Source organism: Triturus cristatus, chromosome 6, assembly GCF_964204655.1.
Source record: "Triturus cristatus chromosome 6, aTriCri1.1, whole genome shotgun sequence".
NCBI lineage: Eukaryota > Metazoa > Chordata > Amphibia > Caudata > Salamandridae > Triturus > Triturus cristatus.
Window position 1 is genome coordinate 39,761,698 of NC_140589.1, and position 26,483 is coordinate 39,788,180.

Genomic DNA, 26,483 nt, shown 5'->3' on the forward strand with positions numbered 1-26,483 from the left:
ATTCTTTCTGAAGGTGTTGGAAAGATTTGAGCGTCCGGCCCCTCATGACGTCCCCCAGGACTGAGATGCCTATGTTATCCCACCCCCGGAAACCCTGCAAGGCCACCAGCTGAGGTAGGCGCCCATTATTCCAGAGGGGAGTTTCCAGAGTCAGTGTGTTCCACCACTCCATGCGTCGCAACGCCTGCCTCCAAATCAGGAACACCACCCGGCTTACGGAACTCCACCACCTCCACATGTCTCCAGTCCGGGGGGAGTGAGCACCGTTCCCGAGCTTCCTCCACCACCGTTCGATAATGATGGGCCAACTGCACAAAGTAACGTCTAAAGAATTCACTAGGGGACCCGTTTGGTCCCGGCGCAATCCCGGGATTAAGTTCCCCCAGAGCCGTGCCTAGCTCTTTATCTCTCAGTGGTAGCCCCAACTGATCCCTCACCTCAGCCGACACGGGTAGGGTGGTAAATCGGTTATGAATTTATCTATGGTGGCGGCAGGTAAGCATTCCTTAGGGGCGTGTAGATCCACGTAATAGTCGGCAAAGCTTTCCGCAATGGCCCGGAGATCTGTAATCGGCTCTCCCACCGGGCCCAAGACGCCTGGTAGGGCCTGGGAGTGGAAAGTTCCCTAACACAGTCGATGTAGCATCTTGCTGGCCTTCTCTCCCCATTGATATACCCTGCTACGCATCGCCGCCAGGTTTGGCGGGCCTCGTCCATCAGAAGGGCGGCATAATTCTGTTGAGCCATCAGTAATTGCCTCCTAATCTGGCCTCCCCCTGCCTCCCGACTCCTGCGTTCGAGTGCTTCCATTCCTGCCTCCGCTCGCAGCAGCTCTTCCTTACGCTCCCTACGCACTGCCGTGCACCAGGAAATATCTGCCCCCCTCAGTGTGGGTTTCAATGCCTCCCACAATATCTCGGCGCTAGAAACAGACCCCGCATTAGCCGTCAGATAGTGAGCAATGGCTTCGCTAATAAGTTCCTTATAATCATCGTCCTGCAGATGCCATACGGAGAGGCGGCACCTGAACGGTTGTTTCCACCGACCTATCCGGAGCGCGAGGGCCACCGGGAAATGATCCGAAAGGCCCCAGGGTAAAATCTCCGCCGACACCACCCTGCCAACCGCCACCTGGGGAACAAAGGGATAGTCAATTCTGGAGTATGAATCATGGACCGCAGATAGATAAGTGAATTCCCGGCTATCACCCTGCAGGCGCCGCCATACATCAACCTAATCAAGTCCTGTCACCAAGGAGTGCAATCTCGTGAAGCGACCACCTTCCAGACCACACCCAGCCCTCCATCGATCCCTGGCCAGATCCATGACATCATTCCAGTCCCCACCAACCACAGATTGCGCATCTGGCATGTCCGCCCATAGGGCCATAAAACGCTCCACCAGATCCCATTGCAAGAGGGGGGGGGGGGGGGGGGGAGAGAACACAGACGCTACCCAACACTAGGGGGTCCTCCCCGATCTTTCCCCGGAGAAAAAAAAAATAGAGCCCCTGTGCGTCTGTCCACTGTTTAATATGAGTATAGGGGACCCTGCGGTGTATCAGGATCGCTACCCTCCCCATGAAACCCCTCGTAAATCCAGAGTGAAAGACCTGCGGAAACCCATAACGCTGAAAGCAGAGGGCCTTCGTACCCATGATATGCGTTTCCTGCAACATAAGGATATCGGCCCCAGTTCGTTTGGCCTGTTGGAGTATGGCCCCACGTTTAATTTTGTCCAGGGGACCACGCACATTCCAGCTAATGATGGAGTGTATCTGGGGTCACCTGTCCCCTACTGGATGTGCTAGCCATCTGGGAGTGTATCTACCACTATTCCAAGAATAAGGACTTTCCGGTGCCTGTGTGAAGAGCAGCGGACCATCAGCAAAGGTTCGTTCTGCGAACGTAAACATCCCCCACCCAACAAACCCCCCACCCTATACCTCAAAAACACTGAAGCATCTGTCGCGGCGGGACTGGTCCCTGACCCCCAACCGGGGGACGAGAGCCGCCCTGACCAATGGATCCCCAACTTACAGCCCATGTCACCTGGGCACGTCCCCCGCCAGCAAGAGCCTGGCAGAGACACCGGCCCATGTCAAAGTTCCTCTGATCAGCATTCAGTAGTCTAGAACTCTGCAGTTCCTCGCGGACCCATCAATCAGTCGGCCGAGAGGAAGCGCCACAGGACTGGGAGCTGCGCCGGGATCGTGACCGTCTGGTACCCCTCTGCTGCCCCCGGGGACCTTTCCGGGCCATCTCGCTCGATGAGGAGTCGGATTCTCTTCCAGGCGGCGTGTGTGCTCTCACCCGTACTGTCTCATCAGTCCATTTGAAGGCCTCTTCCGGAGTATCGAAAAAGTGTGTGCGGGAGGGATACACAACCCATAGAAGGGCAGGAAACAGGAGAGCAAATGGAAGTTGGAGGTCTCTCAGGTGGGCCTTCGCTGCCATGAACGATTGTCACTGTTGCTGCACCAGCAGTGTGTAATCAGGAAAAATAAGGATGCGTACATTGTCGTAGAGCAGGGGCTCTTTGGCCCGGGCCTGCTTTAACATCGCGTCGCAATCAAGGTAGTTCAATAGTTTTGCTATAACTGGCCATGGGCGAGCCCCCGGTGGAGGCTTCTGCAAGAGCGCCATGTGGGCCCGCTCCACAACAAAGCAACGGGACAAGGCCTCTGGAGGGAGCCAGCTCTCCAGCCACTGCATGAGGAAGCGTTCCATGTTGCCCCTCTCACAGCTCTCCGGAAACCCAACAAAGCGAAGATTATTACATTGGGCCCGTTCCTCGGTATCTTCCACTCGCAACGCAAGCCCCTTCTGAGCAGTCTCCATGGCAGCCACCTTTTTCTTCAGTGAGGTAACATCGTCCTCCACTCCAGAGATACGGGTCTCCGCTTCTGTGATGCGGGGCACTGCGTTGCGCAAATCCTGCCACAGCAGCGTAACATCAGAACTAACCGCTCCGATTTTAGCATCCAGCATGTCTCTGGATTGGGTGATGGCCGCCATGAGCGCCGCATTATCCGGCATAGTCCCCTGCTGTCCTCTGGATGTCCCAACTGCTGCTCCCGGACCAGTAAATGTGTTGATGGGGCCTTGCTTAGCCGGGCCACTACCACCATTGTTCCTTGTCATGTCCGCCCTCAGGGCTCCCCATGCAAGCCTAGGGAGAGCAGGGGAGGGGACGAGAATAAGGATCACCCAACAGCGAACTCCCGCGGTTCGAACCAGCTGCCAAATGGAAGCTTGTAAGGAGCCGCCCCGGGACGCGGGCAACTAATTGTCCAGGGGTCCACACCGTGTCGGACCCAACCAGGGGCCCCCAGCGGCACTCACGCGGCCCGACTGCCGAAGCGCAGACACCCTGGGTCTAGGATGGGTGGGGTCACTCAATCGCCTGTATCCACCCACTCAATCGCCTGTATCCACCCAAGCGCGCAGCCTCCTCTGGTCACGCATTAACAGGGTGCACCCCCCGGCACATACCAGTTTCTGCCAGTCACAGATTCCCATATAGGCACCCAAGCGGTCCGACTGACTGCCGATAGGAGCACCCCATATGGCTGGGAGGGGGGGGGGGGATAGGGAAGGAGAAGGCCTGCACCCACCAGGGCCCCAGGCAGGCCCAGGGACTTGCTGTAGGAGAGTAGGACCTGCACTTATGTTGCCCCCACTTTTTTTCTGAAGTTAACACTGGTTTCTGGCTATAGCCTGGCTGGGACCCTGCTAATCAGGGCCCCAGCCTCTCTGTTCTCTCTAAACAACTTGGAGTGCATATTAGATGCACTGGTGATTGGATACTGTGGTACCTTATGAGCCCCTTGTATATGGTACCAAGGGCATAGGTACTTCACAGGCCTACCAGGGGCTGAAGCATGTATTATGCCACCCCTGGGAAGCAGACTAAATCTGACACCACAGGTCTGCTACTGCAGCCTGGGTGAGGTAGTGTTAGCACTCCTCACTGAGGTATAGGTCCCCTATATCTCACCTTACACACACACATATAAACCTATCAGTCACCCCTAAGGCAGGCCCTAATAATCCTGAGGGCAGGATGCTTGGTTTCCATGTAAGGGGGTGCCTCTGCCTGAGCAGGGCCCCTCTGCAGCTCTCAGAGTCCATTCTCTGTAGCTGTTTGTGGATGCGGTTAGACCATATACTCTTAAGTGCATTATAACCTAGCGGTAAATGCTAACTTTGGGATCATGGCTGTATCAAAACAGGTCTTGTTTGGTGTCAAACACTTTGGAATCATACCCCCACACCGGTAACTGGTGTGGGAGTATGATCCCACCCTTCTAGAGGGATAGACATGTACCCACTGTGGAAACACGGTAGAATCCTGAATAGCCCTGGCATCACAAAATGGATGCCACCAGCACAGACACTGGGCTGCCCTCCTGCTGCTGACCGAAACTCGCAGTGGAGGAGGCCCAACAATAGGCATCCTGTCACAGGGAGGTGTAGCCACCTTCCAGACAGGATTTAGTGTATTGGGGCAGGGCGGGTGCACTCCTAGAGTGCTTTGAAGTCCTGCACTGGAGGAGCAGTAGGCTCATCTGTGCATATGTCAGCTCAAACCAGTTCAGGGGCTACCAGCCCCTGCTCTGGCGCGAAACTAGACAAAGGGAAGTGGGTTTGCCACCCACTCCCCTGACCCTCCCATAGGAGTGGTCATAGAGCTAGTCCCTCCTTTTCTTTTAGTATAAGTTAAGGAACCCTTGCCATTGCAAACTAGATATCCCTGGACGACGCTCTGAAGAAGAATCCTGGACCTTCGACATTCCACTACCTCTGGAAGACTGAAGAATCTCCCTTGCAGTCAAGGTGTGACTCCCCTGCTTGGCAGGCACCAAAATTTTGCATCAACGGTCGCAAACTTTCCCGCTCCCGCCGGAGTCCGAAGTCCCTGCAGCCCCGGAAGTGGATTTCCTGACCTCAACGGCCATCGTGAGTCCCCAGCAAAGGTGAGGCGAGTGGACGCCAGGAGTGACGAGGAACAGCAATACCCGGGTACCGTGCACTATTGTCGAGTGCAACCCCTTCACGACGTTCTACGAACTTGTGCATTGGACCACGTGTGGTCCAAGCCTCCAGCAGGATTTCCACCTAAGATCAGAGGACTACCTCGCCCCGAGTGACCGTGGGCTCCTGTGAAGTGAATCCTCCCGAGGCGTCTCCGCGATCCCTTGCCGGCTGGCTTGTGGGTCCCCTGAAGACTTTTCTACAGAACCAAAGGGCTCCAGTGGTTGCTCCAGGTCTGCCCTGACTTACCCTCGCTGAGTGAGTCCCTCAGACCTTGAGGGTCAGCACCGCTGACTTTCTTCACTTTCCACGAGACTTGCTGTTGCCAAGGCTTGTTGGCTCCAATCCGGTTGCTGACACCTCAGTAAGCTGCAGACTTCGTGGGACACTCCGAATCCAGCTCCTGGTCATAGTTGATGCCTCCTGGACCTCGTGGCTCAAGAGTCAAGACACCCGTGATCACCTGAAATCACAGACTACTGTGGGCATCCAGTTTCCTGGCACCGAGTCACTGGCAAGTGACTTTGAACACTGTCGCCTCTGCTTTCAGGTCTTCTTTCTTCAGGATCCAGCATTGGATTCCACCGGACACTTCTCCTGTCTTCACAAGCAGCAAGTCTTCTTTGGCTCCCATTGAAAATGACGCCGCGACCCGACACCAAAAGACACCTATGCACCCAGCTTCCCTGGGTGAGGGAACGAGAGTACTCCGGTGCTCCTGTGTGTGTTGGCTCTAGAACTACTTACCCTGTAAGTGACTTGCTTGTAGACTCTCCCGAAGTATCCTAAAACTTTAAAATTCCAACCGCGACTTGCTCCATTGAAGTCTATTGGGAATCCACGGCTGTGTTCTCACACTGCATGCGTCTCCCGTGGGTCCTTTACTTACCTGTCTTGGGTGGATTACTGAGGCCCCAGCGCTTCTGAAGACCTTAGGCCTTCTCAGGTCGTTCTTCTTATACCTCTTTTTTTGTATATGGTCTGGTACGCCCCTAGGGCCCCAGCCATATAAGTGCATAACTTGTTGTGAAATGTTGATTTGTGCATATGTCCTTGACTTCTAATCTCATAAAGAGATTAGTAGAGTGTGTTAGAAATATATAAAATATATATATATATATATATATATATATATATATATATTCACTGAAAAAACCATAGGTTTCACACACGTTATAGTTAGGAATTAGCATTTAAAAAACCTTGCAAATTCACTTAAAAAACCATAGGTTTCACACATGTTATAGTTAGCTGGACATTTCACTCGTGAAAAACCATTGAAATTCTCCCGTTATAGTTAGTGCAGGCAACTATAACTCACGCGACCGCAATCCTCTGCTGATGACGTCAGATATTACATCACTGGCTTCCGGGCCAACCACAGCACCGAAACCGCCCTCATCGCCGCCACCGAAGACATCCGAGCCCTGCTGGACAACTGAGAAACAGCGGCCCTCATCCTCCTAGACCTCTCCGCGGCATTCGACACTGTCTGCCACCGCACCCTAGTGCAGCGCCTCAACAACGTCGGAATCCAGGAGAAGGCACTGGATTGGATCATCTCCTTCCTCGTTGGAAGGACACAGAGTTCGCCTACCTCCGTTCAGATCTGCAGCAACAGAAGTCATCTGCGGCGTTCCCCAAGGCTCCTCGCTCAGCCCCACCCTCTTCAATGTCTACATGAGCCCCCTTGCGGCCATCGCACGCCAACACAACCTCAACATCATCTCCTACGCCGACGACACACAGCTGATCCTCTCCCTCACCAACGACCCCGCCACCGCCAGAGCCAACCTACACCAAGGGATGAAAGACGTAGCCGAATGGATGACGACCAGCCGCTTGAAACTGAACTCAGACAAGACGGAAGTCCTCATCCTGGGCTCCTCGCCCTCCGCCTGGGACGACTCCTGGTGGCCCCCCGCCCTGGGCACCGCACCCAAACCGACAGACCACGCACGCAACCTGGGCTTCATCCTGGACTCCTCCCTCTCCATGACCAGACAAGTCAACGCCGTCTCCTCGTCTTGTTTCAACATCCTGCGCATGCTACGCAAGATCTTCCGGTGGATCCCCACCGAGACCAGGAAGACGGTCACCCAGGCCCTCGCCAAGCTCCAGAAGAGAATCCAGCGGATCCAGAACGCCTCAGCGAGACTCATCCTCGACATCCCCAGACACAGCCACATCTCCAGACACCTGAGAGACCTGCACTGGCTCCCGGTCAACAAGAGAATTACCTTCCAGCTCCTCACCCACGCACACAAAGCCCTACACAACCAAGGCCCGAGTTACCTCAACAGCCGCCTCAACTTCTACGCTCCCAAACGCCATCTCCGATCGACCAGTCACGCCCTCGCCGCCGTCCCCCGCATCCGAAGAGCGACAACAGGAGGAAGGTCCTTCTCCCACCTGGCCGCCAAGACCTGGAACTCCCTCCCTCCCGACCTACGCCTGACCCAAGACCACCTCTCCTTCAGGAAGAAGCTCAAGACCTGGCTGTTCGAGCAGTAGCGGACCCCCCCCCTAGCGCCTTGAGACCCTCCGGGTGAGTAGTGCGCGGTATAAATGCCTTTGATTGACTGTATTTAGACACTTATTTACCCATGTCTTCTTCCATTAATTTTTAGCTATACATATATTACAAATATTTTTTTTTCAGAAAGACACATATGTCATCAGTGATGTAGTATCTGACGTCATCAGCAGAGGATTGCGGTCGCGTGAGTTATAGTTGCCTGCACTAACTATAACAGGGGAATTTCAATGGTTTTTCACGAGTGAAATGTCCAGCTAACTATAACATGTGTGAAACCCATGGTTTTTTAAGTGAATTTGCAAGGTTTTTTAAATGCTAATTCGTAACTATAACGTGTGTGAAACCTATGGTTTTTTCAGGGAATTTGTACGGTTTTTTAAATGCTAAGTTATGTATTTCTTTTTTTTTTTAAAGGTTTTCCACCGTGCGCGCACCGTGCGCCCACGTTGCGCAATGCGCGGAATTTTTCCGTTTATACCGTACGCGCACGCTAAGCGTACTCCGCGATTTTTCGTAAAAAAAATTAAAATACATTTTGGCCCTTAGGGGTCCTTCTGGGACCACCTGACAAAGGCTAGGGGGTCAGGAACTGTCGACCCTGCCCCCTTTTCACGTTCTCCAACTTTGTTTTTTATCCCCTCACACTGCGAGAGACAAAATGGCGGCCGACACTTCCTGGTTTCGACCAATTCGAATGTTTACTAAGATCTAACAACCAATCAGAATCGCGCTCGCGCACGGCAGCGTGCGCGTACGGTAAGTTTTACCGTACGCGCACGGAGCGCGCCTATAGATATATATATGCTTTTAAATGCTATTTTCTCAGGAAATACCGAACAGATTTACACCAGACCTGCAAAAGGCACATCCCTGACCTGAGGACTACCTCTCTGCCAAATTTCAAGTAATTCTGTTCAGCCGTTCGGGCTGTACCTTGGACTAAAGGTCCCTATGGAAAATTGCATGGGGAAAACGCGTTTTGGGACCCCCTTTTTTCTCAGCCCCCGCTTGACGAATCCCTCCGAGACTTTCAGGGTAGGAGCGGAGCACCCCACCTATTTTGAAAATTTAGCGAGGATTCGTCAACCGGCGCCAAAGTTATTCCAAATAGAATGTTGCGGATTTCCTATGGAAACACGGTCCTAACTATAACTATCTACTGGCGACCACCAGTAGATTATATATCCAGATTACCGCTTTCACCAGCCTCGATAATCTTTCCGATGTTTGCGAAGTAAGTACACAAACCAAAATAGAGTGCAAATTCAATTTATTTGCCCAGAGCGACGGCCATAACGTTTCGGCTCCTCAGAGCCCTGCTCACATGACAGCGTTATACTCAGAGTGCAAACTATTTAAAGTGCCAGAGCAAATTATTGATGTTGTCACATGAGGGAGTCATCATTGACATAGAAGATATACTTCCGCATTAGAGATAGTGAAATCACATAGTAATACAGATGGCCACATCATATACAATATATGTTAAATACTGACAATTGCAAAATAATATCCGCAATGACGGCATAAATGCCTAATGGTTCAGCGTATTACCTTTGCAAAATAATACAATATTAAAATTGTAAGACCACATGTTACTCATAAAAAACAGTGTCGCCATCTTTAAAGTCAATGATATAGCCTGTTTTCAATGACTGTTGGTATTGCAAGATCCTCCCCTTATTCGGGTGTAACGAAAAAGATCAAAATACAGTTTAAAAGTGTACTAGTGTCTGTGTAAAAAATGAAAACCACAAAATATCATCAATACTCAAAATCAAACATGATCATAACAGGTAATGCATCACAGAAGGGTCACAATGGCTTAAAGAATTATATCATTACAATATAAATAAACTGAAACTACAGGGATCAGAGTTTAGGTAGGGAGTCTTAGATTATCATAAAGCTGTTCAAGATAGACTGTAGGTTTTTATCAAATTCGTAATCATCGCATTTTATCCCAAGGTCTGTTTAACTGTATAGGGAATGAACATAGCTGTGCAAATATGCAAAATTCACATATATAGTACAATGTATCTGTAATAAATAGTAAAATACTAAATAAATAACCATAAAATTCGACGATTAAATAGGTCAAGACAAATGACTAAAAGAATACAAATTGTCATATATACATCCGATTTCATTCCCTGTTGCAAAATATTGTGGGTAAAATCCAATGGAGAGTAACAAATATACAGTCTTCACTAGGTAGTGTCGTTCCACATAAAAATTCCAACAGAATGATGTCAATACATCTAGCCCAAACATGTATGCAGGTCCTCTGTCATATTTAGCCCTGATGGTGTCTTGGTATTAAGTTGTAGGATGTAACATGTTTCCAATCTGCGCAAGCTAGACTCACGGTCCCCTCCCCTCCTGCTGGGTTCAATGGTATCAATAACATAATAATTCAGTCCCCTAGTGTCACTTTTATGGGCTTCTCTAAAATGTCTGGCAACAGGGTAGGTGTTGTCTTGGTTGGAGATAGCACGTAAATGTTGCAGTATACGCTTATGTACTGCTAGTTTTGTGCTACCAACATAGCTGAGGTTGCATGGGCACGTGAGGACATAAATCGCATATTCGGTTTTGCAAGTCAACAATTTGTTAATTTTGTGTTATCTATTGCTGAAAGGGTCAGTAAATGTTTTAGTATTCACACCATGAGCACAAGCCTTACAGATCTTACATTTATAGAATCCACTATTCAGTTGTAACCAAGAAGTCTTATCAATAGTTTCTGGATTCGTGTTGACCAAGGCTTCACGCATAGTGGGGGCCCTACTATACGTGATCAAAGCTCGCTGAGGGAGCAAGGGGCCAATAATGGGATCACTCCTTACAATGGGCCAGTTTCTATTTATAATTTTGCGAAGATCAGCTTGTTGTTTACTGTAGCCCATGATGATTCTAAAAGCATCAGATGAATTTGCGACCTTCCTCACTTGATTATTGGGTATTGCTACCTCACATGAAGTATTGGTAGTGGACCCTAGCAACTCATCACGGTTGAGATTGTTGGTTCTAGTAATGGCACTATCAATGATTCTAGTGGAAAAGCCTCTCTCCCTGAATCTCTGTTTGCTCAGATCTTGTGCTGCTTTAAGGTCAATATCATTGCTGCATATTCTCTTAAGACGCAGCATCTCCCCATAGGGTATACTTCTAATGAGGTGGGGAGGATGCGCGCTAGTTGCGTGCAGAGTAGAGTTACCAGCGGTCGGTTTGCGGTAAAGTCTAGTTACTATGTTCCCTGCTTGTATGTATACTTCTGTATCCAGAAATGTGACACTGGTTTGGCTACATGTCGCTGTAAAATGGAGATTGAGGTTATTGACATTTAGATTTTCAATAAAACCATTGGCCTCATCCAAAGAACCATTCCATATTACAAACAAGTCGTCAATAAACCGTTACTACATTATCTTTAAGGCTTTGGGCAAAATCCCTCTGGAGGACCATCTCCTCCCAAAAGCCCATATGGAGACAGGCGTAGCTAGGGGAAAAACTAGCCCCCATAGCTACGCCTCTCAACTGGCGGTACAGTAAATTGTTAAACATTAAATTGTTGTTGAGGAGGTAAAAATTCCAACATCTCAATCAGCATATCATTGTGGTCCCTGAACTGTGTTAGTTTTCGTGAGAGATAGTACTTAATGGCCTGGATGCCGTCATTATGACCAATACTAGTGTACAATGAAGTCACATCCAGTGCCAACATCCAGTACTCCTTCTTCCATTTAGTTTTGATGATCTTATGCAAAAAAATCCCCTGTATCCTGTACATATGAGTCTAAGGATTTTACAAAGTCCTGTAAAAAAAAGTCAATATATTGTGCCGTTTTCTCGTACATCCCATCCCGAGCAGAAATAATGGGTCTGCCAGGGGGTCTGTTGGAATCCTTATGGACCTTTGGAATAAAATACAGGGTGGGGATAAGTGGATTGTCTTTCTTCAAAAAATTGTACTCTGCTTCAGAGATTAATTTGCGTCTCTTCCAACTGGCCAGTTTGCCACGATACTCATTGTTAGAAACCTGAATGGTTGTTGCATTAGTGCGGGCATAGCAATCACTATCGTTCAGTTGTGTAAAGGCTTCATGATCATAATATTCCTTTGTCAACAAAACAATATTGCCACCCTTATCACTTTGGCGGATAATGATCTTTTTATCACGCTTAAGTTTCGAAATGAGCTGATCACATTGCTGGGTTTGTCGGTTATAACGACGACGTTTTTTCTGAGTTTCCTTATGCAACAACTTCACCTCAGCAGTCACATTCTCATTAAAAATATCAAGTGCATCGCGGGGCATTATAGGATTGTACGTAGATTTGGGTCTAAATGATGTGATTGGCCCCAAAAGGTTAGTACCATCTTGGCAATTTGAGACGTTGGAATTGCCCATACCTTCAGTGTCCCAAAGTTCCTGTATAGCATCCTGAAGAGATATTTCAAATGCACTGTTCGAGGTCTTCTGTCGATTGCCTTGTAGTGCAAAAGATTTAAGCTTGAGTTTACGCACTGCTTTATACAAATCAAGGCGAGTAGCAGCATAATCAAAGTTAACCTGGGGTGCATAGGAAAGGCCCAAGGAGAGGATCTTTTAATCGTCATCTGTTAATACCAATGGCGTTAGATTGATTATGGTATTAGTGTCATCATGATTTACTTTTTCGCCCAATATCATCCTCCTCTTCTCCTGTTTTGATTTGAGGCCCCTCTTCCTCGCCCTCTGCCTGGATTTATAGTTTGAACGTCTACTTCTTGATTCATTGCAGCTGGTCTTGGACGTAGAGTTTGCCTCCTCTCTACGCATAAACAATTCATTTCTTCTGCAGGAGTCGGTATATATATATATATATATATATATATATATATATATATATTACAGCTCCCAAAAACTCTCGTTGTTCGCACAGAGTGAAGCACTCACAGGAGGGGTTCTGTATCAATAATTAATTTATTTCGGCAGAAATCCAAATAGCAGCGAGACAGACGCGTTTCAAATTAATCTTCATCAGTGTCTCAGCGGTTAGACCGCGCGCTTACGTTTAAATATACATTACGTCATGTATTGCGCGACAGCGTGAGACATAATCAGTTGACAGCCACTGAAACAGAAGATGGCTCAAATCCCGTTATTTACAGCATTCTTGGGGCGGCCATCTTGGAGTGATACATTCACTTATCATGTCCAAGCAACTTAAGTCTTATGCTCAAAGGAGCCATGATACAGTTAGCAGTCATGTGAAACATAATTCATTAAATCATACTGCATAATTAAATAAATCAACGGAACGCCATAAAAAGGTATATACCATGTCATACAAAAAACCATATAACGCCATGTATTGGCCATAGCTCCCTGTACGTTAAAGGAGACAGGTGATGGACAGAAATAAAGAGAGAAAGAAATGGGAGAGAGAGGATAGGAAACATGGGAGACACTGTACAGGAAAGACAAGGAAAATTGAGGAATGCAACAGTATAATAATATCAAGCATTGCATGTTGGGATTTCAAACTTGTTTCATAATTCATGCAACCATAGGATTCAAATAATCTCAAGTGTAAAGACTGGTCAGCGAGAGACAGTGTGTAGTTCCCTGCCCTTATCTCCCCAGGTGTGCACTCAGTTCTTCCCCACTATTGAGACCGTGTGGGGCCTTTGTGTGTAGGTCTATGATGTAACGGGATTCCAATCTACGCAATCTTTGGACTCGGTCACCTCCCCTAATATTTGCGGGTACTTGATCTAGACCGAAGTACTGTAGGAGATCCAGATTGCTCTGGTGCATAATGGCGAAATGCCTAGCTACAGGGTAATTTACATCATTCTTATTGATGGCACGTTGGTGTTCCAAAATGCGCATTTTAACGCTATTGATAGTGCTGCCAATGTATTTGAGCCCACACGGGCAGGTGAGACAGTACACTACATGGGTGGTTGAACAAGTGATGAATTTGTCTATACGCCTTGGTTGCCTAACCCCTGGAATGTTAAATGTGAGAACTCTTTTGCAGTTTTTACATGCTCTGCATTTCCCACAAGGGAAAAATCCGTGCAGAGCTGTGAGAGTACCCGTAGGTTGTGGCAAGGGTGATAGATGGCTTTGTACCAGTTTATCACGGAGTGATCTTGATTTTCTAAAAGTGATCAATGGTTCTTTGGGGATGTCCTTACCGATGACTGTATCGGTTTTAAGGATGTGCCAGCTTTTTCTAACTATCCTCCTCAGTAGATTTGCGTCGTCTGAGAAAGTAGTTATGAGGCGAAATTTGCCCTCATGTTCAGCTGTATCCCTATTGGCTGCGTGTTTGTATGTCAAAAGTTGTTGTCTGGGTATTTTTCTCACTTTATTAAGTATAGAGATCAGGTCCCACAAGTACCCGCAAATATTAGGGGAGGTGACCGAGTCCAAAGATTGCGTAGATTGGAATCCCGTTACATCATAGACCTACACACAAAGGCCCCACACGGTCTCAATAGTGGGGAAGAACTGAGTGCACACCTGGGGAGATAAGGGCAGGGAACTACACACTGTCTCTCGCTGACCAGTCTTTACACTTGAGATTATTTGAATCCTATGGTTGCATGAATTATGAAACAAGTTTGAAATCCCAACATGCAATGCTTGATATTATTATACTGTTGCATTCCTCAATTTTCCTTGTCTTTCCTGTACAGTGTCTCCCATGTTTCCTATCCTCTCTCTCCCATTTCTTTCTCTCTTTATTTCTGTCCATCACCTGTCTCCTTTAACGTACAGGGAGCTATGGCCAATACATGGCGTTATATGGTTTTTTGTATGACATAGTATATACCTTTTTATGGCGTTCCGTTGATTTATTTAATTATGCAGTATGATTTAATGAATTATGTTTCACATGACTGCTAACTGTATCATGGCTCCTTTGAGCATAAGACTTAAGTTGCTTGGACATGATAAGTGAATGTATCACTCCAAGATGGCCGCCCCAAGAATGCTGTAAATAACGGGATTTGAGCCATCTTCTGTTTCAGTGGCTGTCAACTGATTATGTCTCACGCTGTCGCGCAATACATGACGTAATGTATATTTAAACGTAAGCGCGCGGTCTAACCGCTGAGACACTGATGAAGATTAATTTGAAACGCGTCTGTCTCGCTGCTATTTGGATTTCTGCCGAAATAAGTTAATTATTGATACAGAACCCCTCCTGTGAGTGCTTCACTCTGTGCGAACAACGAGAGTTTTTGGGAGCTGTAATTTATTGTGGGGCACCGCCACATCATAGCACCCGCCTGCGAGTGACCCGGCTGCCGGTGCAACCTTGGGAGCCTTCATATATATATATATATATATATATATATATATATATATATATATATATTGTCCTTTCATTTAGTGATTCAAGAGATTACAAGGTAAAACAAGCTGCTTTACATTCCTCAGAGACTTAGCCTGAAGGCTGCTCTCCACAGTTACCACTAGGATAGCTTTCTTTAAAAGGTTGTCTTAAACCTATCTACCATAAGAGTCGAATTGGACTGGTGCAAGGTGGCCACTTTAACTAGTGACCAGCATATACCAGGCCAACTTCACACTCGCCAATCAATTCGGCCCTCCACCGCCTACTCGATTGCCTCTGCCTGGCTCGATAACGCCGCTGGACTCCCACTGCAGTGCAGGCCGAGGAGGGAAGAGTTTTAGTAGAACAGACCTGGCTACGCCAGGCCCGCAGGCCGCCACTGCTGCCAAGGGGATCCCCGTAGGAGTCACACAGAGCGTGCGCGCCCCAAGGGCCAGGAGACCGCCGGCCCACGCACAGTGACTCCCACTCCCCAGCACTGCACCTCAACTCCGCGGCCCGATCAAGCTGCCGAGCCGCCCAGCCAGTCCCTGCCTCAGTCCGCGCCACGTAGCGATGGCGAATTCCCCACCTGCTGCTTCTGCCCGCCGGCCGATATCAGGGCACGCCTCTCCGCTCCATCACAGAAGTACTGCCGCTCTCTCCCCAGCTGCGGAGTCCGGCAACACTGAGCGCGACACCCCGGTCTCACTGCAGGCAGCTAGGCCGCGCCCCCATAAGGCCCCATCCCGGCCAGGCTCCACTTCGCCACCATGGGCCCCCCACAGGTACCCCAAAACTACTCCGGGCGATGCCGCGGATATCACGGTACTGCAGAACCTTCGTGGCTGTCAATTAGGCATCGGAGATTCAGGATAACTGAAGGATTTATGGCAGGCTGGACAGAGCTCGCCCAGCACACGTCCGCCATGCTGGCTTGCCAAGCCACACTTTCCTCTCCAAGTTTCCCTGGAATCTGTTACACAAGATTTCTCAGGCTGGGTTTCCCTCGGTACAGTTACATGATTCTCCTCACTCTGGATTCCCTTGGATTTCTTTTCTCCAGTCATTATCATTGACCCAATCATATATTGTTGCCTAAAAATACATTTTTAACATAGAACCGTAATAAATAATTGTTGTTTTTCTTTTAAAGTTATGAGAAGGTTATGTTTATTTTACTTTCTTATCAGGCTCCAGATAGCATAGCCGGATAATGAGCAGTACCCAACTCAGATTTTGACTCATTTGGGTCACAGAGGTTAAGAACTGAAGTACTGAGGTATTTAACTCTTAAATAAGTCTTCTAAATTCAATATTGGAGCACGAGAACAAAATTATATTTCTGAATGCTTTCAAATGAGAGAAAATGAAAATGAAGAGTTAACTTAATGAAAGAAATTGCTCCCAGTGGCTGGTAGACATAGTGCCATATTTATAATACAAGCATTTGGTTTCAAATGGAAAACATTTAAATTGAAGAAAAATGTTTCTATGAAACATTGTTTTAATGTTTTTTCTCTACTTTAAATTAAGCGAATAAAGTGCTAATATTTTATGAAGAATCTTTTGAAATGACTATTTTCTTGTTAATAATATGGCCCTATTGCAGCCTGGATCCAACAAGATCCTATGTTGCGAGGTCTGCGATGGTCCCCTGACTTAGAAGATCGCATCTCGCTTTATGCAGATGACATCTTGCTCTATTTGGCTTCCCCCACGAAGTCCCGTGTAGTAGTATTGGATATCCTAGCTGTGTTTGGCAGATTCTCTGGTTTAAAGGTCCACTGGAGTAAGTGCCTATTGTTCGTTCTCTGGGGAGTTCCACCCATCCCCCCCGAGGGACTGCCCAATACAAATCAACACAACGGGCTTTAAATATTTGGGAATCTTTATCTCTCTTGGTCAGACAACCCAAAAAGTAAAGACTAGGATTCTACAACATCAGAGTAGAATCAGATGTAACGTACAAGGAGCACCATTGGTTGACCATTTCATCACAAATAACCATACTGCTGACGACCTACAATGGTGGGTAATTGAGAAGGCCACACTCCATCCCAGGGGTGGGAGCATACTGCAAATACTCAACTTCAAAGAATGCAAATGGATTCATCTGCTAGACTCAGTTAAAAAATGGGTTAAAACGAACAGGAGGAGACATATAAACAAATGACAAAACTGTAAAACCTTTTTACGGGATTTAATGTTTTGTCCAAACACATCTTCCATGACTGCATATTTCTATATTACTCAATTTGTAATTTGTTTGAATTAAAATGCTTTTTGACTTGGTTTTCCTTTTAATAAATTAACTTTATTACATCAGTGTTAAAATTCCTCCTTTTTATTTTTAAATGATTTATTGTTCTGCTCAAACATACCTTGAAAAAGCTCAAACCATGACTGCATATTACACCTTTTGCATGTGTTTGAATAAGAACGCCTAACAATTTGTTTTCCCTCTGCTTATGATATATAAAAAGTAGGTCACTTCCTTTGATGCCAAACAGAAATGTCATCACGTTCGTTTTAGCCCAGCGAGGAATATATAATTGTTTTAAATAATTGTACTTAATTCCTCTGTGTTTAACAAGCACTAAAACATGATTCATCCGCTTGCTGAAATTTGATGCCAAACAGAAATGTCACCTCGTTCGTTTCAGTCCAGCGAGATAGTTATTTGTTTAAACTGGTTTACCTAGCACTTAAACATGATTCATCCGCTTGTTTAAACTGGATGCCAAACAGAAATGACACTTTGTTCGCTTCAGCCCAACGAGAATTTTGTATTTGTCTAAACTAAATAATCGGCTGCAAATTAACTTGATTTGCCTTTTTGTGCGTAATCACCTTGTGTCACACTGGTGATTTTCAGCACACATGATTTTTAGCACATCCCTTTACTCAAGTTTTCACGCGTCGGTCTCTTTTTACACCATATCCCTTACACTCACACAGGTGTAGCCACTGACACCCTTCTGCATGGTCATGGGTGTACGTGCACGACACAGGCACGTTTACCGGCGCACATAAACAGCTTTCCTTCTCTCGCCTCAGTACTGCTTTGGACCGAGAGCTGGAGAGATTTCCTTCCACCAGATCAGGGTAAGTGCTAAGCCTCTAGCCTCGATACTCTCTAAATTATTTAAATAGAGAATTTCTTTTAAACAAAACCCCTCTATTTGTGTTACAGTAAAATACCCGACTAGCACTTAAGGATTAATCACCTGGTAACTTTCCCAGACTTCCACGACTCGTGCCCCTCTACAGGTACGTGCAATCAAACTTTTGAAACATGGTTATGCATGTAGTTTTAACACAAAAGACTCTGCTGTACCTAAATGTTTTGATACCTCGCAATAAAGTCGATTATTGAAAAAGACCACTCTTGCTAGACCATGCCGTTAAATAATAATTCAAATCTAATTGTCACATTGATATTTTGTCTTTTCTTTATTTTCAAATTAATTGAAACAAATCATAAATGTATCCATCATGTGTTGAGAAAAGAGGTTCAAATGATAAGAAAATATCGGAAACCTGCTAAAGCATAATTCCCATGGACAATCTAGGACACAAAACATTCAAACACTTTCTTTTTCATTCAAAACCATTCAACCAAGAACACACATTAAACAAACATACATCCTAAAATCTGGAAAGTCATAATTCAGGTGCCCAAAAGTAACTGGCAGATCTCGTTTAAGTCCCTAAGAAAACGAAAAATAATAATATGCTGTAGATATTGATTTATAGTCGAAGTCTATAGAACTGACATCAATGTATTGAGATACTAAATAAACATGTAAATTCGAGACGCCGACGCGCGTTTCGGTGTAACACCTTCTTCAGGGCGTGAACTTATTCGCGCCCGATGTCCATGGGACCGTAAGCAGAAAGAAGGATGTTAATGGGCCGTGTTAATAAGCTGATACAAGCTTGTCGAATGAGCCAGGCAGTGAAAATATGTTCATCCACTAGAGGGGGATGTTGGTCTAAATCTTTAATGATATGGTTCGACTATCTCTTTGGAGAGGATTTCCAAACAGTGTTAAAAGAGAATTTCATAAGTCGAAGTTTCTAAAAATCAGCTCTAATCCAGTGACGAAAAGGGTCCAAGTGTTGAACAGGTCTAATGGTTGGTAATACGATCCTAAAAGTCGTTAGAGTTGCCTGATGCCAAAATGGAGAAACACCTCTTCTTCCAACTAGTCTTTCCCTGATGCAAAGAACCTTGGGAACAAAAATGTAGTCTTGAAATAGATTATCCGACTTTTTAATATAATTACTTGTCCGGGGAGCACTTTTAAATTCTTTCTTCTTGAGGCACGTCTTAAATAAAATGTATCCATACACGGAGCTTTCAAATACACGGCATGACCTTTCAACTCAAATACAGCCCGATGTGGTTAACTGAGCTTCATCCCAATACTTGTCTGGGGAACACTGTGAATCAAAATCTTTTGGGGCACTTTTTAAACAAACTATGTCCAGACACGGAGCTCTAAAATACACTGCATGACCTTTCTTCACGAATATAGCCCGATGTAGTTGTGCTTCAACCTTTATTAAATCACCTAGCGCACGCACAGTGATTGTTAACATTATAAGGCCAGTTTCTGTAACTATCACACCTTTGATATTACTATCCTTTAGGTCAATTCATAACGACCCTTGCTGCAATTAGAAGCCTAAACGCACGCGCAGTGATTATTGACTTTTTGCGCAGGGTAAGCATTAATTCCTTATAGAACACATATTCAATTACCTGTTCTTACAAGTACACACCCTTAAAGAAGTTCCTTTCTACCCCAAAGGCTACATATCTACCCCTTCGCCCCGAGGAAGACCCGCCGCGACGCTTACTAAATTTTGCGCTTAGCATAGGGTCGAAATGTCGACGTACATTAATGAGTCTAAACAACGTCTCAGTTCAAAAAATCAATTCATACATGAACATGATGCGTATGTGATCAAGTATATGGACTCAATCATCAAAAAAACTGCATCTACATAATCTTTTTTGTTATATTAAGTGTATTAAGTGAATCGTTTACATGTCACTTTTTCTTCACAATTCTTTCTATTGTATTTTTGCAGTCCAACTGATTCATTTTTCCTTTTTTAAAAATATCGAATGAAAAAGTATTGCTTGGGTGTTGTTATTTTTTCTTCTCCTAAATCATGGATACGTGTCACGTATAATATATTAATGTTGTGAACATTCCAAAGCAAAGCAATTGTAATTCCCCGACAGAACCATTGTATCCGTATAATACATATACCCAGGTTCTGAGGGACACAGGGTTACCCCATTATTTTGTATATAAGTTGACCATTTGGGCCTGCCACAAAATGGCTGCCTCCTGTATCTGACTTCACTGGCGACGCTACGCGAGGTTTTGGGTGAGGTGCGCTAACGCCAGCAACAGAGGCCTCGTCGTGACCCTAACCAGACTGTACCCACCAAGGTCGCCCTGGGAAGCAAGCCAGCTTTCTGAAGAACAATAAGATCTCTCTTAAAACCGGAACAAGCAAGAGTGATGACCTAAGGGACATTATTCCATGTGAACTCTGTCGGACGATCTTTGATTATCCAATCAGAAGTGCTGAAACCCAATATTTGATACTTTTTGTCAATGATTTTACTATAAATTATGGCAAAATAGAGAGGTTGTAGTTAGCTTTTTCGTTTCCCTGACATTATGCTGACGGAGAGGACGGTGACACTGCAGGACAGCTGTTTCCCTGAATCTTTGACGGACTGAATTAATGCCCAATTTCCTGCTGAACTGAAATTACTAAAATGGATGGGCATAGATTTGCGAGACTACCGGATTTGAATTAGAGGACGACAATTAGCCAGAATAGGTAAATATGATGATTGGCGGCTTGAATAAACGAATGATTTAATTTGCATTAATTAGATAAAGATTGAATTGATTAATTACAAAATGAGTTGGGTTGTTTATTCCTCGAAAATGTATTGATTCACAGGTAAATAGAGAATTAGAAATTAACCTAAACCAGCAACTAACTGATTCATCCTAATTTATGAGAGGAATACCAAAGGTGAAATTCAGGGCCTAATGAGTATCAGAAGGTTACGTGGATTTGTTGCTCATTAGGGTAAAAGAGGTATTTCCTTTCATGTCAGCGTTTGGAGCAATCACCTCCCGAGAAACACAGATTGATGGTGAGTGAATGTTGGTGTTATGGGCCCCACCAGCGAATGTGTTGATTGTGTGAGATCTTTGGTCTGTGACAGAGGGAGGGATTATGTATTCCACGCTGCAGCAGATGCTCCACCTAGAAACACACGACACGTCCACTCTCTCCATATCTGGTGAACCCCACACCGAGTCCTAAACACACGTGTTTTTGCAGGAGCGCTATGTCTCGTAGTGTCACCATAAAGGCGATAATGCATCACTAACCCCAGGTGATCTTCACACCCTCACCTCGGCTTTTCCTTTCACTTTATTGTGCGCCTCGCTGCTCCTCTCAGGCACCAAGACGGCGAACATTTGTCCAGGAAGGACCGCTGGCTCGGGAGGTGGAACTTATCTCCACGTGATGGTGGCTGCCAAGGTCAGTGTGCAATTCTGCAAAGCGGGTCTAATCATTCCCTCTGCCCTAAAAAAAAAAGTGCATAGGATAGGCTGTCACATCCAGCTCATCAGATGCAATCATCATCAGTAACAAATGAACGGCTTTGATAAATATGTGCCTGCCGCAGATGGGGCCCCAACCCCCTCCCCTCGCAGAATGCAGCAGCAGCCCCTTATTCCATTGCTGAATCCCTGGAGAAAGAGTGGGTTCTAGCCTCCCTTCAGGAGGTAAATAACCCCCCGCCCCAAAGTTACACTCCAAATTTATGTCTGGACCACGAGTCCTGCTAGTGAACTAAGCACTTTCCATGCATTAGTTTTGCCTGCCCCCTCGCCAGACCGGGCTCTGCTCCTGGGGAGGGGGGGGGGGGGGACGGACTCCAGTAAGGCCCTCGGCCTAGCAATATCCCCTCTCCCTTGGACAGGGAAGGAGGTTAGTCCAAGGGACACATCTCACTTCAACTGCCTCTGCCGTTCTTCAAACCACTCTACGTCCCCACATTCCAGTGCCCGGAATGTCGCTTTCGGAGACAAGTAATACCGAAACACACTCAAACCTCTAGTCAAGCAGGAGGCGAGCGTGGACTCGAAGAGGCGCTCTTTATCTGAGCCTCACCCGGGGCCCGGAAATGGAGAGCAGGGCGCGCACTACCTTACCCGGAAATAGGCAAGAACGAGCAGGCACGAGCGCGGGAGACCAGAGCTTCCTGCAGGAGGCGCGAGGACACCGGAAGAGAGGAGTAGCCTTCCGGCTACAAGAACGGCGGATGCAGGGTGGGCGCTGAGTAGGCTGCGCGGGGCGCCTGGAGCGGAGCACTTTATGTATGGTCGCAAAGATCACAATCTGGAGGAAACTTTAACATAGGCAAGGACGTGAAACACCAACTGTAGTGCTGCGAGACCAACCTCTCGGCAATCTAACCGCCTCCACAGGCTTTCTCAACCACCCCCCCGGACTACAAGCGACCACTGACCTGATGGCAGCTCGGGACGATGCACGGTCACACCGTTCAACTCTGCCTTCCTGCCGAGTCACAGCGCTGCGTCTAACAGAGATCTGCTGAGTAGCCCACAGCGTGCAAGAACCCGCTCGTCTGTCCCCTGCATCCGGACGTGAACTGGTGTCTGTCACTCGGAGCATGCGCAAATTAGCCGGGCTCCGCCAAAGAACGCTCGGAGCATGCGTACACTGGTCAGACTCACCCAAAAGAACCCACGGAGCATGCGCTAAAAGAGCGCGCAGAAAGAGTTGGAGCATGCGTAGACTGATCGATGGAACACAGAACATGCGCAGACTAATCGGACTGCGTTATGGAACACTCTGAGCGTGCGCAGAATAGTCGAACTTTTCCGGAACAGTCGGAGCATGCGCAGAATAGTCGGACCGTACCGGCACAGAGCCGAAAAGCAAGGTCAGTAACGTACTGCCACTTTTTTTTAGCTAATCAGACTAAATTCTGATGATTTTCGGATTAAGTCACTAGAACCTTCATGGTGGTGATGAATATTTATTCTTTTTGAAATGTAATGTGAGGGTGTGTTTCCAGCCAAGTTCTGGAGTGCCTTCTTTTAAAAGACACATGACTGTTGGCATTAGTTGCAGTCTGACCGTGTATTATTAAACATATATACTTTCCACGCACGTTTTATACTAAACACTATATCTGCACATTTTCTGGAAGCCTATCTTATCCTGTGAATAATACTTGCAGATTTAGAGTGCTTTCAGTTAGGAGGCTGGGATCACATAGCACTACAAAAACAAAAGTAATTGTTCCCTTCATTATATCTCTTTACAGACACAGACATTTTCAGTGATTGCATTAACCAATGAGATTTTGGAGGTGTCATCAAGGTGAAACGTGCCTTGTAGCTTCCAAAATTCAAGCTGTGTAGTGAAAAAAAAAATGAATGTGTCCTTGTGTAACGTAACCAGTGCTCATGTAAAGTACTCCAATACCTTCAGGTCGAGTTCGGGCTATATAAATCTGCAAAATAAAAAAAAAAAGAAACAGCCCACTTTCTGCTTCAGGAAAGGATGTTCCCGGACATGATCACAGGTCCTGGCTTTTATTTGTCTTTACCAAGTTTAGTTTGCATGCTGGGATGTGTATGTCCATACTCTATGATAGAAAAGAGAAAACTACAAATCCCAGCATGCAAAGTGTTTTTGTGAAAAAGTCAGGACTTTTTACACACTAATCACATAAAGCACCCAATGGGATGGTGATCATACTTATACAGTCCTTGGTAAATTAGCTGTAATTCAAATCAAGGCAGCTAGAGATCCTGGAAGTGAGATTTGGTTTATCGGTGCTTTATATTTGAAACCTTAATTACAGGGAAAACATATGATGCCTGCTAGCTCCCCTCTGTTTAGTGTGTTCTTCTCATTTTTGGTTCCAACAGAATGATCAATGGCCAAATACTACCCTGCCCATGTTGGACTTAAGCTAACTGAAGACACATTACGTGTGAATCGAGTCATTTGTGTCACTCTTAGAGGTGTTTGGCTGGAGAGGTGGCAGTAAGATCACATACCCACGCATTATAGGTACGCTTGTTTTTCTCGTTTACCTCAAGAATAGTAATCTCTTTATAAAATGACTACATTTATTAACCTGACCTTTCTTATTTAATAAACACTCTGATTCAGAGAAAAGCAAGTTTGAATCTTAAAACAAAAGCAGAATTTGTATCAGGGAGTTGATAACTTCAAAAGCATAATGTAATAGAGCCATACATGTCAACTCACCCTCATTTAGTGAGTGTAACCCTCTCATGAGGCAAGTTCATTCTCCTGACAACTATTATGTCCACAGGGGTATAACCCCACTCAACCCCATCAAACCTATGTCATCATCCATAAAATGGTTAATTCTTTCTAAGCTTTAATGAGACTTAAACATCTGACTTCACCCTCATGAGAGAGTCGGCAGGTATGCAGAGCAGCCAACTCCAGTTTCTGGTGGATCTGGCCCGTTTCTAGTTCAACTTTGCAGCAAAAAAGTAGGGACTTTTTTTTTCTTTTACAAATTCTTCACCTCAGTCCCTCACCCTGTTTATTAATGTTGTTAATGGTTGATCTAGCTGTATCCTCCTAAGATGTAGATGCTCTCCATGGGAACTAAGTGGTTGGACCAGCAGTAGTCAAAGACACTTCACTTAATTCAGCCCCTCTTCAAAGCAGTCACTTATTGACATAAGAGGTGATGGCTCCACATCCTCCCAAATGTAAGGGTTTCAGTGTGACTTGCATTATAGCTCACAGTTACTTTAGTAGGTCTGGGTTTTTGCTTTCTGGACACTGGTTCCTCCGGAGGAAATTAGAACCACCAATGATGGTTTATTCTGGCAGTGGTACCAGTGACTGTAGTGCTTCAGTGACCTGCTTCTTAGTCATTGAAATCTAAGGTGCATCCTCATCAGACGGTTGAGAAGAAATCGTCCTTCATTATCATTGTCAGGAATAAGTCCCAGCTGGTCATAAGTCAAGTAATGGTGACTAAAACACAATTCATGTGAAGGGACTGCAGATCCTAGAAGGCGAGACCCTGGCCTTCCTGCTGTGAGAGGCCTCCCTTCCACCTCCCATTGTGTCAGTGAGATATTTGTATTAAAGCAGATTGACTGCTAATTAGGCCAATTAAGTTGAGGGCTGGCTAAACTCATACCTAATTGTTTGCAAGGGGCTAAAAGAAAACCTGATCCCTGCTTCTCTGCCCCCTTAGGATGCTTTGACAAGGTGGCATTATAAGTCAGATGTGGCTATTTGTTGTCCAAGGTAATGACACCGGGGCAGAGGGTAGACATCCAGAGTTAGAAGATACAAATGAGGAGCTGAGTATCCCAGCTGGTAAATGCCACCAGGAGTCTACAAGAATGAATGAATGAATGAATGAATGAATGAAATAAACTTATATCGCGCAGACTTAGCCCAATGGGCGTCAAGGCGCCTAACAACTAGAACTGACTGGGAAGCACAGGAGAACTTACTGATAGGCCCTTATAAAATACCAGGTTTTGAGAGCTTTCCTAAACAAGGACAGGGAGGGTAATGACTTAATCTCCAGAGGAAGGCCATTCCAGAGTAGAGGGGCAACAATGGAAAAGGCTCTGCTCCCCCATCTGGCTTTTTTAAAGCGGGGCTCTACCAGTTGGTTAGCGTCTGAAGATCGCAGACACCTACTGGGAGTATAACGGGTGAGCAGAGACCCCAGAGCATTTGAGGGGCCAGCCTGCACGGCTCTGTAAGTGAGGCAGAGAAGTTTAAAAGAGATTCTAAAACTGATGGGGAGCCAGTGCAGGTTCTTCCTGGCCAGCGTTGCCGAGGAGTCCCTAGGAAGAGCTAAAACGAATCTGGCGGCAGCGTTCTGTACCACCTGCAGACGTTGTATCAGATATTTATTGGACTCCGCATATAGTGCATTGCAGTAGTCCAATCTGGAGCCCACAAGGGCAGTCACTGTATATTTACGTGCCTGCGGAGACAAATAATGGAGGATACGTTTCAAAGTTTTAATGACTCCCCAGCACGTGGCCACGGTCCTGTTAATCTGACTGTTCATGGCGAGTGAGGTATCAAAAATGACACCCAGATTCCTAGCCGTAGAAGAAGGAGTCGGGCAAATTCCAAGGGACGGAGGCCACCACTCATTGGACCAGATGTCTTGATCCTTTCCGAACACGAGTACCTCCGTTTTATCGGCGTTGAGTTTTAAAGAATTCAGCACCATCCACTCCGCGACCATCTGCATACAGGCCCTAAAGCTAGAGGCAGAGACACTCAAAGAGTGGCTTAGGGACACCATAATTTGAGTGTCGTCAGCATAGGACACTACCTCCATCCCCTGCGATTTTACTAATCTGGCAAGGGGTGCCACATACAGATTAAATAGGGTCGGACTAAGGGCCGAACCCTGGGGCACTCCACATTGCAGAGATTTAGCAGGG

General features: G+C 46.2%; 2 protein-coding genes and 1 long non-coding RNA gene across 4 annotated transcripts in view; 1 reads left to right on the plus strand and 2 right to left on the minus strand.

Annotated features, from left to right (window-relative positions):
- The window catches only part of LOC146813720 (uncharacterized), an 83,409-nt gene extending 61,894 nt beyond the window's left edge, over window positions 1-21,515 (minus strand). The window contains exon 1 of the mRNA XM_085610205.1: window positions 21,381-21,515. The gene's annotated coding sequence lies outside the window, so the exon portion shown is untranslated. The remainder of the gene's footprint in view (window positions 1-21,380) is intronic.
- LOC146813721 (uncharacterized) overlaps window positions 1-22,673 on the minus strand; it is a 40,261-nt gene extending 17,588 nt beyond the window's left edge. The window contains exons 1-2 of one of the 2 annotated variants that reach the window (XM_085610206.1): window positions 22,505-22,673; window positions 21,381-21,555 (exon numbers count right to left, since the gene is read on the minus strand). The gene's annotated coding sequence lies outside the window, so the exon portion shown is untranslated. The remainder of the gene's footprint in view (window positions 1-21,380; window positions 21,556-22,504) is intronic. The other variant, XM_085610207.1, reaches the window with a different exon arrangement.
- A 132-nt stretch (window positions 22,674-22,805) lies between these two features.
- Window positions 22,806-26,483, plus strand: part of LOC146813722 (uncharacterized) — a 156,829-nt gene continuing 153,151 nt past the window's right edge. The window contains exon 1 of the long non-coding RNA XR_014962891.1: window positions 22,806-22,942. This is a non-coding gene — a long non-coding RNA (uncharacterized LOC146813722). The remainder of the gene's footprint in view (window positions 22,943-26,483) is intronic.